This window comes from Bicyclus anynana, chromosome 3 (assembly GCF_947172395.1).
Source record: "Bicyclus anynana chromosome 3, ilBicAnyn1.1, whole genome shotgun sequence".
NCBI lineage: Eukaryota > Metazoa > Arthropoda > Insecta > Lepidoptera > Nymphalidae > Bicyclus > Bicyclus anynana.
This window is the reverse complement of record NC_069085.1, coordinates 10668484-10674373: the sequence shown is the minus strand read 5'-3', so window position 1 is coordinate 10674373 and position 5890 is coordinate 10668484. Positions and strand designations below refer to the sequence as shown.

At 37.1% G+C, this 5890-nt stretch overlaps 2 non-coding genes across 2 annotated transcripts; both read right to left on the bottom strand.

Moving 5' to 3' along the window:
• Positions 1–221: 221 nt before the first annotated feature.
• On the bottom strand, positions 222–315 carry Trnai-uau (transfer RNA isoleucine (anticodon UAU)). Its single transcript has 2 exons — positions 278–315; positions 222–257 (listed from the first exon to the last, which is right to left on the bottom strand). It is a non-coding gene; the product is annotated as a tRNA-Ile (tRNA).
• Positions 316–1843: 1528 nt separating this feature from the next.
• Positions 1844–1916, bottom strand: Trnak-uuu (transfer RNA lysine (anticodon UUU)). Its single transcript has one exon. It is a non-coding gene; the product is annotated as a tRNA-Lys (tRNA).
• Positions 1917–5890: the final 3974 nt, after the last annotated feature.

The window sequence follows — 5890 nt, the reverse complement described above, 5'->3', positions numbered from 1 at the left end:
GGTAATATATTACTATTTTCTTAAATGCAAAACAACAGATCTTACTTAAACTAATAAAATACATTCTATTTAAAATTCGATAAAATGGTTAGTTAATACGTACCAGTTATTTACATAGCAATTTTCAATGCCAATTACAGACGAATACATTAAAGTTATGCCAGCTGATATCACAAGGATTTTATTGAAATTTTCATGTTATTAAGAATGATAAAAAGATATGCTCCAGGTGAGGCTCGAACTCACAACCCCGGCATGCCTCACGCGTTTACTGTCTTATAAGTACCGTGCGCTAACCAATTGCGCCACTGGAGCGACGAGCTGATATACGAAATTACGTAACCGTTGCTACGTGGCTCTTCCCTCCCGACCGACCCTCCCGCACCGCACCTCACCTCCCGCGCCCTTGTCTATCGGTTTAACGAACTTGATTACGTCACGCACCGCAATCGTTTGATTGTTTAAACCGTCATTATATCAACTTCACTGTTTGAAATATAAATAATCCTAAACTTAACTAGTAATTAAATACATAATAACAAAGTAACTGTTGGTCTCAACCTTTACCTAGGACTAGTTACAGTTAAATAAATAGGTTTAGTCAATATTGATAAACATTCAGTTGTTTCTGAATTTCAGTATACACAAATTATTTGTTTTTTCGTCTTTGTTTTTCCTTAATTTAACTAACTTTAACTTAGCTCGCTTTTACCATAGCTGAAGTAAGGACCACCTATTTCAGCGAACTTCTTTAGATGTAATTCCCATTAGAGTGGAGTTCATTTATAAGATTTGAAGCGCACTCAATTAAAATTACTCATTAGCACTGTTACTTTACATTCTCATAAAAATAACATTAAATATTTGATACAAAACATCCCATAATTTGTTAATCATAATCATTTCGTGGCTGTGTATTAAGCATGCTTATCAGTTGATTCAACAGGATTAGTGACTATTACCCAATTACTTAATTAAAGACTTACTGTTTTTGGCAACTTTATAATGTCTAGTGCCTATTACAGGCATCTTGACAGTAAATCATGAACATGAGGAACAGTTCTGATGCACGCGCGTCGCCTCGGTTTTAGCCGTATATTTAGCGTTTCTGTGGCAACGCGGGGATAGTATATAACCCATATTACTCGCTAATAATGTACTTTTCTATTGGTGACAGAATTTTTTAAAATCGATGAAGTGATTTAGGCGAGATAGCGTAACAAACAAATGAACTGAATTTTGCATTTAACACACTTGTAATAGGTAAAGGATATTTTCAAGATCCCGTATGTATACGGCAAGTAAGTTGAAAATTGCCGTCATCTGCACAGGTACAAAATATAACCGCGTGATCCGTGGTTACCCCCGTAGGCCCTCATTCGCACGAGAGTTTTTTTAAGGGTCATTATTAAAGCGTGCAAATACAACACATACCAAGTAAATGTTCACATGACAGCGTTTTCAAAACATGACGCTTTTTTATCGAGCATTGTTACATTTTCAATTTTGGACGTTTGAAATAAACTTTCATTCAACTTCATACAATATGCTACGCCCGCCATGTTTGTCTCGTGCGAATGAGGCTTAAGTACATAAAATGTCAAATAATTGAAAATTTTGTAACGCGATTGTAATGTCGTCAAGGTATTGCTAGGGTTCCTTGTTCCTACATCGCTATCATCCGAAAATGTGTTTCTGCACATAGGTCAACTTATGGGCGCGTACTTAATATTTCATAAATTTTGACATTATTGAATAAATTTTTTTATTAGTTGCTTCATAAAATAAAAAGAAAAATTAAAAATAGTTTAATTTTCATTTATTGTAAAAAGTACAATTTGACCGCCCGAACAGGGACTTGAACCCTGGACCCTTGGATTAAAAGTCCAATGCTCTACCGACTGAGCTATCCGGGCTGTAGATACAACATTAAATGTAAGTATCATTTCTTTTTATATACTTCATCATTTTATTACTTTAACCTAACTATACGAGAACGGAAACAATAATAACACGCTTATACGAGTCTATTTTTAAAACCAAGGAGTTTTCAATTATATAGATTTAAATATGACAGGAACAGTGGAAATATTCCATTCCCAATACTTTTAGTGCAGCCTATGTATTATAGCTTCACTTGTGACCATGTATCTTGGAATCTTAATTTGACCCACTTCCCGGTTTTCGATTAGGTTGAAATTTTGCACACGCTCTGAGTTCTGATGACAATACATGACTAGCTAAGAAACGTCATACAAATCCAATATGTCGGCCTCCTCAATCACTTGTAATTAAGGAAGAAAATAAATTTTTTGTATTTTAATTTGACCCACTTCCCGGTCTTCGATTAGGATGAAATTTTGCACACGCTCTAAGTTCTGACGACAATACATGACTAGTTAAGAAACGTCATTACAAATCCAATATGGCAGCCTTTTCTAGATGGTGGACTGGCTGTTCGATATCCACTCCCATGTAATGGATATCAAATGAAAGGGTTTGCTGTCAAGAATACGAAAAAATAGTCACATGACTTACATCCAATGTTTGTAATTTTTAGTGCAAGCTAAAAGCGTGTTTTTTAGTTTTTTTTAACTATTAATATTAATTATAATATAATATTAATAAAGTTATTTATTACTATATAAAGTAACTTCTATTTCTTATATCCTTGTACTACAAGCAATAACTTGCTTTAGTTTCTAGTATTATTCCGGCCTAATATTTATAATTATTATAACTACGAGAAAATGTTATTTTCGTAGCACCACCCACTAAGTCTAAGATGTATGCTGACTAAGTTGGATGAGGTACAAGTATATTCAACCCATAGGTACCTCTGATGGTTTATACACAGAATCGTACTGGTACGCTAGCTTTGACGGCCTCCGTGGCGGAGTGGTAGGCGCGGTGAACATACAAGACGGAGGTCCTGGGTTCGATCCCCGGCTGGGCCGATTGAGGTTATCTTAATTGGTCCAGGTCTAGCTGGATACCACACTACCGGCAAAGATTGCAGTCAACTTGTAAAGAATAAAAAAAAACACTTGGCGATACGTTTATGGGCGGTAACTAGACACGGCCAATGCCTACCACCAGACCAGACCTCAGTCAATTTAGGAAAAATGAAATCCTAAACTGACCCGAACTGGAAATCGAACCCACGGTCTTTCTGTTGAGATCCACAATCCAACACAGCACTACCAGCTACGTCAGTGACATCGTCAAATCTCGATCCCCACCTTTTTTTTCTGATGGTGTAAGTGCCGTAGGCTCTTTAATGGGACCTCATACGTAAACAATAAATATACGCGTCACCGGGGGGTATGGGCGAACGCAGAAGCAGAGTGAATCTCGGACCTCGGACTCCTTTGAGACTCGGACCTTGGTTTAGAGGGCCGTTCGAGAAGGATGTTTTGGGCTGAGTGTATCAGTCCAAGCACAATCGAAATCATAAGTTAAAAAGCCCACGTCCGGGTGACGTCAGAGAATTCATCATCTGTAGTTGAATAAATTAACTGACAAGGCATTCAACAAATAAATATTTTTTTATTCTTTACAAGTTAGCCCTTGACTACAATCTAGTAAGTGATGATGCAATGTAACATGGAAGCGGGCTAACTTGTTAGGAGGAGGATGAAAATTGAAAATCCACACCCCTTTCGGTTTCTACTCGACATCGTAACGGAAGGCTGAACGCTAATATATTTACTTAAATGATAGACCCATAAATTACTATTACTTACTACAAAAATTCTTTAATAATCAGTAGGTTTGTTCGGTATTGTTTATTTTAAATTGATTGTTCGACTAACATGTTATTATTGAGAATAGATAAGTGTTGTGTTTAGGGGTGGACTTCCAAGGATAACGCAGCGAGTGACTGTAAAAGAGCCCACGTTCTACGTACTCTTAAATCTGTGCCACTACGAAAATATCAAATTAGTCTTCACTCATGATTTACTATTACTTTTTCCTTGACTCGATTTAACTAGTTGTATCGTTGTTTGTGTTTGGATGATAGTTAAAACAACTTTGATGTCAACAATTTTTGTATTCAGTTCCATGTATCATACACAATTCTTGAATAAAAAAAAAAAGAAATACTCAAGTAAAAACAGGACAAAAACTATAATTTCGTAAACAGTCTGTGTTAATAATAATACTAATATTTAAAAATTAAAGCTAAATTTTCAAAGCCTCATCTAATACAGCATTTTTACAGCATTTTCTTTACAAAAATACCGCCTTCGAAATTTTAACTGGGATTTCTTAAACTCCACAAAACCAAAAATGGCTTAATTTTTTATTTATTTATTTATACTTTATTTGTACACCACAACACTTTTTGCGTGGCTAACGCGCGTTAATTGATTTTATATAGGTACATACTCTTGTATTGGTGGGCTCTGCGACTATAAGGAACGTAGAGCCGCAGGGGCATTCGATTAGCGCGCAGCAAAATGATATGTTAATGACCGATCGGAAACACAGTTTATTGTTCAAAGCTCCCTGCATGCTGCCACCGGCTTAGTATTTAAACGAGCTGTTTGGTATTAAGTAGTTAGTAATAAGTAGTAACTTTTTTCTGATTGTTTATTTGCTTAGGCTCATTTGCATTGAATATTTGCTTCATAGGACCACAGCAGCGGAATGCAGAAGTAAAAATAGCTTATGTCACAGAATACTAAATAACTACTTAGTACATAAAAGTAATATCTATGCGTTAATCCAGGTCACGATATTTCAGTTCCGTTGTTGCGACAGGATGCGAAGAAATAACAACCATATAGGTACACTTACCTACACAACTTTCGCAAGAACATTGGAATTATTAAAATTATGTAGTCTCACACATCAATGTTACAACTGCTAAAAATCCATAGTTCCATTATATCATAGGGAACTTGAACCCGGCCGCCACACTATACGCTTCTCGTGCTGTTCCTCGAGCTACCGCTATGTTACTCTGCCTGGCCACACTGAATTCAAATTCTCGAGCGAAAATTCTTGGAAATATTTCCACAAATATTCGCGGCTGGACGAATAACGTGTGTAGGTACACAGGTAGGATTCCTCGCTACTACCCATGCTACCAGGGCAACGTGTGGCTGCGGCAGAAGGAAAAAGTTACTGAACACAAGTGTCTAGACTTCGCGCCACGAAAGTAATACCGCGGCTAAAACCTCAACTAAAATTGTCAGCGCAAGACATTAGCGCCGCGTCTACGGGACTTGTTACGTGGCGCGGAGTACCAATACTAAAAGCTCCTTATTTAATAAGTAGCATCTACCTAATAAAGTATTTTAAAATTTTGCTTCAATTAAGAATATAGTTACTTAGGTATTATTCACTTTTAAAACATTTTGTCATCATCATTGCACCTGTCAACTAAGTCAGCAAAGATACTATGAATCTGGGACAAACACCTTTTACAATTGCAATCGCTACCAATCTCAAATGATTGATAGATGTGTCATCAATAATTCGTTTACCAATATGACTCGGATAAAATTGTGCATTATACATATAAAAGCATTATAATCATCTCTTTCATAGACTCGCTAGAGCCACGGCGAACGGGCAACTTTCTTGTTACGCGCGGTTCACTTCCAGCGATCTCGTAATGGCACTGACTGGAAATATAGGATGGCGGCAAACTGACTGATCGGCCCGATTGAGCAGGACAATTGCCCCTAATGAAAGTAATTAACACGACGCGATCGGTCGATGTCGATAACGGCCCGCCGCGCAGAGCAGCGATGCCGACACTACAATACGTGCCAAACTTCATCGAAGACTACCGCTAGAGACGCAACCGCATACTTTCAAAGTGGCCGCAAAAGTCCAACGACAAGAGATTAGGTTGGAGGGAAATATTAATATATTA